General features: G+C 39.0%; 1 protein-coding gene across 2 annotated transcripts in view; it reads right to left on the bottom strand.

The window, feature by feature from the left end:
• The window catches only part of LOC120767903 (trans-1,2-dihydrobenzene-1,2-diol dehydrogenase), a 240,011-nt gene that overhangs the window by 211,429 nt on the left and 14,761 nt on the right, over positions 1-13,821 (bottom strand). The gene's annotated exons all lie outside the window — the stretch shown is intronic.

Genomic DNA, 13,821 nt, shown 5'->3' with positions numbered 1-13,821 from the left:
GTCTGGCTGCCATAAAATCGCAGACAAGGCAGAATTTGACAAGCAATTGTCAAGCGGAAAACTCCCTCACAGCAACCGAGCTGGCGTTCGCAGCGGCAACAACAAATTCAATTCTAAATTTAAGAGAAACAACAAGAAGTCGAAATTTATATTGTTTTGCACTTTTGTTTAACATTTTCTAAAAAATATCTAAGGACGTCTCAGTTTTCGGCCAGGATCTAAAAATACCGTTATGGATCTACATAAACAAGGGAATTAATAATGGAACAGTAGCTAGGATCTTATTAAAATCGTGAGGATATACATATATCAGATGACTTTAGACTTCTTCAGCAAGAAAGTGACAGAGAAGGCTTTATATTGTCATATAGCCTCTCTTCATATGGCATCTCAGAGCGTTTTAGAGAAATATCCCAAACGTGTTTATTGAGTGTTTCCAACGATTCTCATCATTAATCTCTGAATTCCAGACACATTCTCAAGAACTACCATCTGATCAAATTTGACTCGGACTGATTCATTTAAACTGAACCGAATCGATAGAATGTGTTCCTCATTTTTGGCGATTTTTACTATGGAAAAAATGAACAACCGGTCCGGCTACTTACAAAGGCCTGAAGTTATCGCAGACTTACATCATGTGACTCTTCCTTCCATCTCTGTCAGGGACGATAACTTCGAAAAAATTCAAGAAAAAGTTTATGAAAACCGTCGTGTTAACATCAGAGAGAAAGCTGAGAATCTGAACATCTCTTTTGAGTCGGCTCAACACATTTTGGTTAGCGTTTTGGGTATGAAGCGTGTCGATTATAGACTTGTACCAAAATGCCTGATTCTTATAACTGGGTTTTCAAATGGAACGCTACAAAAGTACAACGATAGAGACTATTTTTACATTTCTCTTCAGTAGAGTCATGCCATTTCGTCATGGAAAGATATACAATCTACCAACGAGTCGAAATTATTAAAATTTACTACCGAAATTCGGAGTCAGTGCCTTCAGCTCTAAGAGCGCTACGCCCAATCGTTCTGTCAGATCAGCAATTGAGGGTCTAGTGGAAAAATTTTAATCCACAGGCACAGTACTGAATAGCCCCGTGTCAGTGAGACAAAGAAGAGCCCATAGTTTCGGGAATATTGCCGCCGCTATCGCATCAATTGAGGAAGACCCAAATCAGTCTCCCACACGTTGTTCTCAAGCGTTGGGCATATATGTGACGTCATTGTGGCGAATTTTGTGAAAAGATCTTTTCTTACATTCTTACAAGATCAAATTGACGCAAGAACTGAAGCCGCTTGACCCCCAGAGTCGTATCTTCGTGAATTGTGCTGAGCGACAACTTGAAAATTATCCGGATTTTCATCGAAAAGTCAACTTCAGCGATCAGGCTCATTTCTGGCTGAATGATGATATGAACTTGGACAATATGTGGTTCCATCAGGACGGCGCCACAAGCCACACAGCGAATGTCAAAATCGATTGACTAAATAGGAGTTATGGGGTTATTGATTTTGGAGAAAGTTGAGAAAACGGTAGACACAAAACGGGTTCGAACCCTTTGAAAGACTAACACAAATTTTATTCCCAAGAACCTAAGAAGACCTGAGCTTCTTGAAGCTATAACCAGCATAGACCCAGAAGCTTGCTTCTGCTGTTTAATAAGTGGTATAAAATACCAATTCCAGCACCTACGGCTCTCTCACTCTCTCTTTCGCTCAAAACTGTACAGTTAACGAGTGCATAAAGTTAAATACCGACACAACAACAATGCAAGTTTGGCGCCAACAATTGTGGCTGCACCTCTGGTCATAGAAATGCATACCTCTGCGTTAGACAATAGCAACAAATGCAACAACAATATCAACAAGATCAAATACAACAATAGTGGGAACAACAAATCAATGGCAATCAATGGAACGAGTGTACAAAGTCCAGCTGCAGCGCTGAGTTGCAAGCACATGAGTCATCGCCGCAGCAACGCTAACCAATGCAACAACAACAACAATTGAAAAGAAGTGAATAAAAATTTGCGCCGATAAATAGCGAACGCTTTGCGCCCACCACCACCACCACCACAGACACAAACACACACACATGTAGACACAAATAAAGATTTGCCGCTTAAATACTCGCGGCGCATGCGCAGCGCCCCACAGCCAGACGCGAGTTGCGTGTGTAGGCTGCTGGGGGCAGCTGTTGCTGGGTTTGCCGGCCGTTTTTTGCTTCGCCTCAGCGCTAAGCAAATACTCGCTTGCCAATTTACATATTCACGCGATTTATTTATAAACCGCTATTTGCAGAGACAACAATGTTTTATGTACAACAACAATAGTTTGCCGCTTTTGCTTTTGTTTTAACGACCATATACCGGTGTGTGACGAGAACGTGGTGTTTGTTGTTGCTGCTGTATTTTCTTCATAATAGCCACATGTGTATTGACTGTTTGACATGCCAAGTGCAACGGTAATTATGCAAAATGCAATATTTTGCCACATGCAACATCATTATTCAATTTTTCGATTTGGCGCTTTGTGCTTTGCGCTTTTTGAAGTGGGCGTAAGTGGCTGTAAGGCGTGCGCCCGCTGATGGAGATACACCGTAAACCTTTTTTGGAGACTGTTGGAAAACTTTTTGATTAAGTTGGTGAATTTTTGTGTAAGATGCGGTAGCCAAACCATGTGAAGTCTGTGGTCACGGCTAAAAGAGAGGAAGCTTTAGCGGAGCCTCGCCGAAATATGCTACTTAAGGGTTCCCTGAAGCTTAATTACAGTGTCCGTACACCAGAGGTGCGGCTCCGAGCGAGCGTTAGTCTTGAAACTAGCGACTTGCTATACAAATGTGTATAAAACTTTATAATAGTCGCCTAGGGAGGTTGTGCGATGGGTTTGGGACCTGGTTTTGGGATACGTAGAAACCACTTTCAATGAAAAATTAATAAGCCAATGACAGAATTCAACGAATCAGGAGACAGCGCCTGCGCTGGCTAGGTCATGTTGTCCAGATGGAAGAGAACATTCCAACTTTGAAGGTTTTCGATTCAGTTCCCGCCGGTGGAAGCAGAGGGAGAAAAAGACATCCACTCCGTTGGAGAGATCAAGTGGATAAGGATCTGGCTGCTCGGCTATAACATCGTAAGCGGTGTCTACGCCAGTAAATAAGAAAAATATCCATTACATAGTCAAGCGCATATACATATGTATACTACATATAAATTTTTACTTAAATCTCAGAACCTTTTCTCTCTCGACGAACAAAGAGTCAAACTCTACAAGTCACTCATCATCCCTGACCAGATATATGGTGCAGAAGGCCGGGGAAGCAGAAGAGGAGAAAGACCTCAACTCCATTGGAAAGACGAGAGGGAAAAGGACTTAGCTACACTTGCAATCTCTGTAAACTCGGCTTTAACCGCGTAATCACTGCCTACTTTAATAAAGAAGAAGAAGAAGATATGTCCACGTATGTCCACGTAGTTCCGAACAACAAGCAAATGAACCTTTTACTATACGTAGGATTATATCAAATTCTATCTAGGCAGTGGAATAGATCAATTCTTAGCACTAATCGAAACATTATTTTCCTCACCTTGGATTAAAGAAAGTATTTCTATTTCATTCGGGTGCTCAAGGCTCTGTACTACGTTTCAGGATTCATATAGATCTCTTTCAGCTCATTACTCCACCTTTAGAATGAATCATTTCTAGCTGGATAACTGTACGATATTTCTACACTTTAACTGAACAAGGTTTGAAACTTAGCATTGCATGATAGATTATTATAAAGGTTCGAAACTTGGATGAAATACGTAGATACGGCAGATTATTGATGCGTTGCCTTCCTTTATTCCAGTGTTGATAATTCCTCAGCAATTAATGCGGACTTCATCGTTCTCTCAAATAAGAAAACGGAAGTTCTACGGTGTATTATTTCTTGAACTATGATATATTAATTAGATTAGAAGCTCGTGTAATACCCAATTAGTGCACGAATAGAGAAAGTAAAAGCTGCATAATAAGATCGGTAGAGCTAAGTATATATTGTTACTAAAAAGGTTCTGGCCCAGCTATGTGGATAGAAGGAGTTGAAAAGGCAGACGAGTTTGATCGCTGAGGAACAATTTCACTCTTTCAAGGGCTGCTTTAAGCAATGGACTCTAAAGGACCTCTTCAGATCTTGGAATACTAGCAACGCAGGCCATACCACAAAAGTAGGCAGTGTTGATGGTGGACGGACCATAAAACTTCTACTGTTAGGTTGGACAAAACTAAGCAATTTTGAGGTCATTAAAGGGCATCTACTTTTAAGCTACTTGGTCGAAGGATGATGAGACGCTAGAACATTACATTTGTGAATACCAAGCTTTCTGCCGGTTGGGACAGGATATCTTCCACGGTTCCTAATGTTCCAACTTAAAAAATATTGAGCCGTCAGAGTCGAAAAAATCAAACACTTTGTCAAATTTCAATCACAAGTACGATCCCTTACGGAATGGCGTGACCGCGCCTCTCTTTTCAACCAAACAACCACCCAAGAAAATTGGATCTGCCAAGTTTTAAATTTTCTTTATAGACTCACTACTGTCACATATGGAGCAAAGCATATAGAAATTCCTAACGGTAGTCTCCTCCGTGATAAGATAAGCACCAAATTTGAATAATTCAGCCCAACTTTCCTAGATTATAAATTTTCTGTTCTTTAGACGAACTGCAAGCATTCAAAAATATTGCAACATTGTCCGTTCCCTCGTCTATCCGATCTTCGTTATTAGAATATACCTAGCTTTATAACCAAAGAAGTATCGTAAACACGGAAGATTTTTCAAAATAATTTTTTTTTTTGAACATTTAACGTCGCTACAACAAGAACACACGAAATAAATCAGTTCTTCGGTCTTTGCCGGAAATCAATAAGCTGTTGCTAATACTTCCAGAATGCGCGGCCTCCTTATAAAAGCTGGTATTTGCCAAGCCTGAACTGTTAGATTAGATAATACAAGTTGAATTGCTATATTTGTTTCGCCCAGTGCATTCACATGTTATTAATTTATGTTATTAAGTAAACGAAATGCATATGCAGACATTGTAATTTTACGTGATTGTTTCTTATTTGCCATTATAATTTTCATTCAATGAATTTAGCATGCGCATACAAGTGACACTTTTATATTCTTACGGTTGTTTGGCTTGAGTAAGCACCATCAACAACAGCGCCGCCGTCACCACCACCACCACCGCCATCAGCAGCGCCATCGCCGTCGCCGTCGCCGTCATTCTTGCCACCACCAGTTGGCAACACCTCAACACCTCCGCTTCGCCACAAGAAATTATTACTGCGCGATTTATGAACTGAATTAATTAAGGCATTACAGATCTTATGGCATAGATATAGATACAGATACGGGTATCTCTCTAGTCAAACACACACTCACACATACACACATATGCAAATCGATGGTGATAAATGTTGGTGAATGCAACGGCATATTGGCATATTGACACAATGATTTGCATTCAATGGCGCAAATGGCAGCGTTTGTTCTTTGACTTGTTCTTGTTGTTGTTGTTAATATTATTATTACTGTTGTTGTTACTGTGTTATGATTGTTGTTGCTACTATTGTTGTTGTCAATATTTTTGTTGTTGATTCTTAGGGTCATTAATATCGACTGCATGAATCACAGTGATTATGTTTTGATTCCGCTTCGATTTCAAATCGATTTCCACTCATTTGGTTAATCCATTAAAACGTTTAACGGTATTTGCATTTGTATTTAGTTGATAAATTGATTATTTTGCTTTTTGCAATTTTTCGTTATGTAAAAAAGGAATGATTGTTTGGAATTTGCGCGCCCACTTGAATGCCGAGCGTTTCTGCTGCCTGGGAAACTTATATTCATATTCCGTGCAAACCACAAAAAATGGCATTGCTTCATGCATTTCTGTTACATAATATGCCCGGATTTTCGCATATTTAATTACTCATCGTGATTTTGGTATACCAATCAATCAAAAGTGGGATTAGCGCGTCAAATTTCACTTAGTCGTATTTCCATATGAAGCTACAAGTAAATATAACATGTATGGAGATATGTATGTGTTTGTACACAAAATCGTATAAGTATATAGAACACTATATTCCGCAAGCGCGCCCAGTGAAGCCATATAGCTTTCTCAGACAGTGAGACTACTTGTGGAGTGTATTTTACTTCAAATTCATGTTTATAAGCGAACACTACTCAACAAATCCGAAGGAAAAATATTTGCGGATGATATGCTAAGCGGTCTATTGAGGTGTCCTGTTTACGAATTTGAGTTCAAAATTTTCTAGCACGTACAGCTATTTTGTATTATAGTAAATGGTGGTAATAGTAAAAAGAGGAGCCGGCTTCTTCTGTTGTAGTCCATACAAAGAACGTAGCTTCAAACTAAATGACTACAATTCAATCTTTCAGGCTGAAATTGTGGGCATTACAGAAGGGGCTAAGTGGTTTTCTGCTCTTACGAACAAGTTCATAAACCTTCTAGTCGATACACAAGCGGCAATTAATGATATCAGTAGAGCCAAAACTAAGTCGCACTGCATTAGGTTATGCAAACAGGCAATAACAAGACTCTCAGGAGGTAAACCAGTTAATAACATCTGGACACCCGATCACATGGGAAAAGACGGAAATTGAAAGGAAGACGAGCTGGCCCGCTCTGGGACAGCTGAAGACACAATTCCTGCTCCAGACCATTCAGCTCCTTCAAGAGTTGTTTGAAGCAAGGAACCGTAGAGGAATAACTTAGGTCTTGGAACGAAGGCAACATTGCGCATACCACAATGTTACTTTGGCGTAGTGTTGATGATGGATAGACCAAAAAGTTTATATTTCTAGGCAATAGCAAACTTAGTAATATTGTAGAGATTACCACATCTAACCTTAAGGTCCCGATTTGAGAAAATGAGAAGCAGATTCGGCGGAATGCAAAGCATACGCGAAGGAAGATCAGATGATTACCTATGTGAATGTCTGCCTTCAGCCCTATAAGACTGGACATATTCCACGGCTCTCAATGTTTCAACCTAAGAAACACTGTCTCTATTTGACTCAAAACCCCGAAGCGGTAGTAATCCTTGTTAACAGTTTGGCCGGAGGGAAGGAATATGGAGTGCACCACACTTCGATAATATCTATAAGAAAACTGTCAGCATAACCTTGATTTTTGACCTGCTGTGAAGTGGTTTTTTCGGCTTCGACTCACCTTTGCCAAGATAATCGATTACGATTGGAACGTCTGTTTTCAGGTAAGCATAGCGATCCGCATGACTCATCGCCAGTAATAATATGTTTTATGACAATGCTGGTAGTCGGAAAGCAATGTTTCACAGTCGTCAGAGCGACGCTGTTTCTCGCAATAATTTAGTGATTTCGGAACCAATTGTATTTCACTTCAGGCCCAAATGATCTTTCAAAATGGTTTTTACCGATCTTTGCGATATTCCAGTTTTTCTGTGGGTTAAGAAAATAATTGAGAAGTAAAGTTCTCACTCGAAACTAACCCATCACTATACATGGTATAGTAAGCAACTGTGTTCAGTCACGTAGTAAAGTAATATGCGAAAACTGGGGGCAATCACATGTTCCGAAGGTGAGGATTTATAAGACTTTTCGCATTGCCAATGGTGTATTCGGACATACTGTCGCAGATATGGATAAGTAGCTCTTTCACTCCTCTCAAAATACAGCAATATGGCAGCATAGCAAGAAAATGGGATTCAAAAATCATTGCCAATAGGTTATCAGGAATATTTTGAGAATGTTAAGTAAAAAATAAAAAATAAAATAAAAATTACAAACACTTGTGTATAGTAAATTGATATTTTTGGATATTTTGCAAAACTTTCAAAAATATTTCGCAGAATTTTTCAATGTTGTCACACGTTTAACCTGAGCCATGCCCTTTCTGCATACAAATATATATACTACTACCACTTTAAATATTTTTTTTATATACATATATACGATTGCTTTGTGGCTGCTCCGCCACAAAAAGTGCATGAATAAGTCTGCACTTCAACGAAAAAGGGTTCAAGTACAGGTTAAGTCAACAAAAGCGTTAATGATAAGCGTTGACAAGCGCAACAAGTCGAAAAATTCAAAGTTAAAATATTCATACAAAAGTATTTATATGCTATATACATATACATATACATATCTTTTATGTGAAGGAACAGCTATCAGCAATGGCAAATAGTGTGTAGCAAGAACATTTACTTAACATTGATCGTACATTTTCGGCAGTGGCAGTTGACGACAAGCCTCCGCTTGCCACTTCTTACTACATTCAAAAGTTCAATATTAAATTTAGCTGGGTTGTAGTCTTTATAACCGGGCACACTGTGCTTCACAAGGGTTTTGTAATAGTCATAATACTTAGATATATTCTGGCCTGAGAGACTGCGTATTCTTGGCTGCAGAGCTGCTGAAGAGACAGTTGTTGGGCGTAAATTAACTCGGCTTAATTCGGTATGTAGGAACGTTTTGGGCCATAGACACACTCTATATACAGACTTATTTCCAGCCAAAATATTGTGGACTGCCTCATTACAAAGCTGGAGAAACATCCGCAGCTGCTTTCTAAATATTTTAACACAAAAAAAGCCAGAAGTAACCAACAGCAGAGAGGAAGATTCCGAAATCATCTCACGATTCGACTGAATCCCTGATAACTTGGAATCTAGTCTTAGAAAGATATGTGGATGAGGCGAAGTCGCTGGAGGAGTGGCGCAGTGAGCTTTTTCGCAAATTAATCGAAACTCAAGAGGAAGCTTAGTGAGTCTTCTGAGAGGAGCTCTTGATCAACTTTTGTTTTAGACCGCCAGACCACTGTAGTGGCTTTCAAACTGAAGTGGCAGCCGTCGAGAAAGCAGTAGATGTACTTTTCCGAAGTTCTTCTAGAAAAGTATACTTGTATATCTACTCCGATACCATAGCTGCTTCGAAGGCCTTAAGGTCGCTGACAGTGATCTCAAAGGTAGTAAAGGAGTGCATATCCCTCTCAGCAGTAGCGTCATTCTACATTCTACTTCCATATTAAACTTGTCTGGGTGTCTAGCCATAGTGGAACCGTAAAAAATTGGAAAGCCGATGAGATTGTAGCGCAATAAAAGAGGCATATATACCCGAATTCCATCAGGATAGGAAAGAACTGGGGTTCCTCTGTGTTCGTGTACTCGGCCGTTGGATCCCTAAGCTTCACGCGAGCTGAGCAAACGTTGATCAGATTTGTGAAAGAACGTGAAGAAGAATTGTTCTTCGTACTAAATAATGACCTTTCGAAAACATAAGAGAAATAATAAGTTAAAAACCTGAATATCTAACACTCATTTGCTCCCGAACTTAGCGCTACCTTACTTGCGTTTGAATCAATGGTTTTGTTGACAACACTAACAACACTTAAGCTCAGCTTAGTAGCACCCTTTGCAATGTTGACAGTGGTTTTGCTTCACTTTTTAGCTGATTAAGAAGATTCAAACGCGCCGATAAGTGGGTTCGGGTATAATGTTGAAGGAAATTGCGTCAGCCGCAGGCCGTCTAATATGCCTTAAATATATCTAATGCGCTGGCAATATTTGTCGAAGCGCGCCGCTGCTTGCACTTCTTTTTTGTGGACTCTTTTTGGTATTTTTTCTTCAGACGAAATTTCGACAGTGCGAAAAAAACTGTTTTGCAAGACACCTTTAGTTCGAAAAAAACAAGAAAAACAGCAAAAAATATTTGATTTGAGGTTGGGTTTTTTGGCAACAGTAGCGCTACGGTAGCCGCGCTGCTTAAACATTCGCTGCGAACGGAAGGTGCACATTAGGGTTTGATTTTCAGTTGGCCCGCTCTGTTTTTGCCCTAACTATATATGTAGGTCTGTATATATGTTCTCTGCGACTTCGTGCAATGTTAGGGCACATAGCGCATTGAAGCATAGACTCACACATACATACATAGCAAACGAGTTGCTAACAGTAGCTGCCTTTTTTGACACTTCTGCTCCCCCACCAACCAACATTTGTCTGTGTCTTGTGAGTACTCAGCTCTTCATCTGGCAACTTGCAACATTGCGCGACAATTGCGGCATAATTGACGCCACAGTAGGTGACTAATCAACATTTGACGATCATAAGTTGTTCGCAGCGCTCGGAGTAGGCAAATTGATTGATTCTTTCGGGAACGCATTGACATTTTGCATAATTTGAGAAAATGCGCCGATTCGTTGACGCTGATTGCCGGCTTCGTCATTATGCAAGTCAAAATTTGTCAATTGTCAAATATTTGTTTATGACAGCGCCATGAAGGTTTGGTTCTGGGCTTGCAATCGCAAATTACGAGATACATACATACATACATACTTGAGTAATTTGAATGCCTACACAAAAATAGCTTCCTTGATTGGGTAATATCGAGAGCACAATTGTTTGGTGTGGATCGTCAAGACTCATGCACCGTTACGTAAGCGTTGAATGCGGAAATAAAGTCAAATATATTTACATCAACGATCCACAGCCGTTGTGACGGGGTTTCTGTCAAAGAATGGCAACCGTTTGAACGCAGTCGACAAATGTAGAGTTCAGAGAGACTTGAATGAAGAAATATCACAAAAATATTGATGATTTGATCCACTAGCTTTTATTAGAAAATGAGGAAGATGACTGTGGGATCAGACTCATCTTGTAATATCCTTTTTAAAAATAATATAAACAGAGATGTGAGCCCTGTGTGAGGCTAACCGGAGAATTCCAGTAGAATTAATCTAGCCAGAGCTTCCCAAGCAAAGCTCTGAAAGCAAAATGAAGCAAATACATACTTATCAATTCTAAGGCGCAGGCTTTCTTGGAGCTTGGAATTCATTTAATTCATTAATTTGAAGAAAAAGAAAGCATTATCTCATCAAGTCCTTATCACAAATTAATGAATACACCAAATTTCATATACTGGGCTTTGAATTACTTCCCCTCTCTAAATATTATCCGTATATGGCCTCCAGAGGCTCTTTCTAGTGCTTAAACCTTAAGAGAATACTCTGTGGAAAGAAATTTAGAGAAAAAAAGCAGTAATCGCCAATTGTAAAACAAAAGAAACATCGTGCTACAAAATGATATCGAAAAGTTATCGACCTTGATAGAAATCGATATTTTTTTTTATTTTACTTCAAAACAAGTGAGCTCGGCAATCACTGGTCAACAACAACTAGAACTTATGCCCCTTTGTCAGATGCTCTTTACCAAAGCTATATCGAGAAAGGCGAGAAGAAATCATCTTTCTTTTGTTTCTCAGGCTTTTGCCAAACTGAGATTGAAATAGCTCAGTAGACACACCTTTGGAGATTCCAGCGAGTGTCTGAGATTAAAATATAATTAAATAAATTTGTGGAGCGCACAAAAGATTTCGTCGATCTATGAGGTGATGCACTGGAAGAAGTTTTTGGGTAACACAATGGTCAAAAATCTACCCTAAAAAAATGACCTAATACAGCCTAAAACGATGCTATTTTTTCAGCCAGCGTGATAGTTTTAGAGATAATTATATGATTATTTAGAGATGATGGCAATTGCTTCTAAAAAAACACAACTTTTCATTGGCTCAATATACAATTTTTCATTTCATTTTCTAAAATTTAAAAAAAGTAGTATAACTTTTTTGTAATTGAAGCAATAGAAAACCGATTTTTTTTCGTTTAATTATAGTATATATGCCATACATATCGTACATATAATATATTATATAATACATACATACATATATGTACATATGTATGTATGTGTACATACTTATAATCAGAACAGCTTACCGCTGGCTAACAAATTGTATGCTTACGTGCTTATGTAAGTAAATTTGAAATGCAAAAACAATGCGAAAATACGTATTTTTCCACGCCAATTAAAATATTTACCGAATTGCGTATTTTATGCGTAAACTTACAAAGTCAAACAACACAAAAAATTTGCGCATACAATTTGCTACACTTTAAAAATAAAACAATCCTTGAAAGATGTCAATAGCCTTTGGGCGCTTGAAAAAAAGCTAATTTTATAAGCAAGCCTAGTGGTAATGAATTATGCAAATACAAAAACAAAATTTAGCAAACCAAAAAGCGCGCGTAAAATTCTTTCAGCTAGAGCACTACAAAAACACCAAACACAAAAATAACACGGACGAAAACAATCCCCAAGCACACACATTGGAGCAACGCGGTGGGGTTAAGGGAAATTGTTAAAAGTGTCAACGTACCTTTGGAAGCTGCGTTTCAGCGTTACTGCCGCATACCTGAGCACATGTTTCACGACGCCTTACGCACTCAGCACCGCTGTCGCCGCCCCAGCAACGCCGCCGAGATCAATGCCTTTTGCGCAGCGGCCGTAGATGCTCATTTGAATTTGGCAAAAATCAATGATTCCGTGGCGTCTTCGCGCCACAATAGCGCTTACGACATAAAGAGAAACAATACACATATGTATAGGTTCTTTCACGCACCTTGTGCGTAAAGCGGTCTCAGCGTTGGAACGCGCGTCTAGCTTCAAGCGCTGACTATGCTGCCATGAGGTGTTTCTGCTGTGGGGGCGCACATTTACAATATTCACACATGCATACATGTATGCATGTACATATAAACATGTTTAGCTACGCATTATGCAGGGGTAAGTTTATTTACATTTGATTTGTATTTATTATATGTAGTTGCGTTGTTTTCTGAACAACACTTTGGCGGCATGTGCGTAGGCGATTGTGTACTGCTGTGGATTACTTTGATTACTGAGAAAATTCCAAGGAGATCAATGATTCCTTGCCAAAATGAATACGAAATTTCGCGCGTTCGCCTTGAAAAAGAAGGGTAGTGCTACGTGAGCTTCGCTGAAGGCTGCTGCGCAAAAAATTTACAGATTTATGTAAGCGCTTTGATCAATGGAGTTACTGTGGCGAAGCGGTAGTCTTGGGGAGAAAATTAATTTGCCTGTTGGTAGACGTCATTGTAATGATGGCGCGTTTGTTCCGAAACAAGAAAACCGAAGTTGAGGAGCGTAGCAGACGAGCGACGCAGCCGGCAGGCCGTGTGAAGCACACTTGCTGATTCATTAATGCAAAACACTACACATGCGTTTCTTTTCATAGAAACTGTATTTTTTATGCACTAAGAACTACAGCAACCAGCAAATTATCACTTTTTATATACTTAGCAACTAATTACAAGCACTTATCACAAAGCTCACAAAACTTTTTATTTCACTATCTTCAACATTTCCGCTTATGTCAAATAATTTCCGCACAAATTATGACGTTTTCCGGCCAATGCGACATCTATTGTACAGTAGCAAAATATTAATTTGTAATATATTCACTTAGTTAAAAATCTAAGAATTAAACGCTCCACATGAAAACTAGCGAGACTAGGCAGAGAATGTATATCTCGTACGTTCTCTGAATACGTTCCCTGTACCTAATTTGCGTTCTCCGTTCAAATGCTACTTTTTACTCAAATATACACTTTTTAAATAATTGAATATTACTTTATGTTGTTGTACTTCTTAGTTGAAGCTTAATAATTATGTAATTTCGTGAGAACAATATTTTTTTTTTAATTTTACATACAATTTTTAACCGACTACTCCGAAACTTTATCGAATGCAACGGTGCATGTCCGAAAAACCAAAGAACGAATATGCGTAGAATGACATGAACACCAAAAAGGCAACCGTAGAAGCAGAAGTGGCAAATTGTGATAGAAAACGTACTGAGTGGAAATGAGAAGTCGTAAGAAAATTTGTGAAAATTCAAATCCTGCGAATTTTCA

This window comes from Bactrocera tryoni, chromosome 2 (genome assembly GCF_016617805.1).
Source record: "Bactrocera tryoni isolate S06 chromosome 2, CSIRO_BtryS06_freeze2, whole genome shotgun sequence".
Taxonomy (NCBI): domain Eukaryota; kingdom Metazoa; phylum Arthropoda; class Insecta; order Diptera; family Tephritidae; genus Bactrocera; species Bactrocera tryoni.
This window is presented reverse-complemented; position numbering and strand designations above follow the sequence as displayed.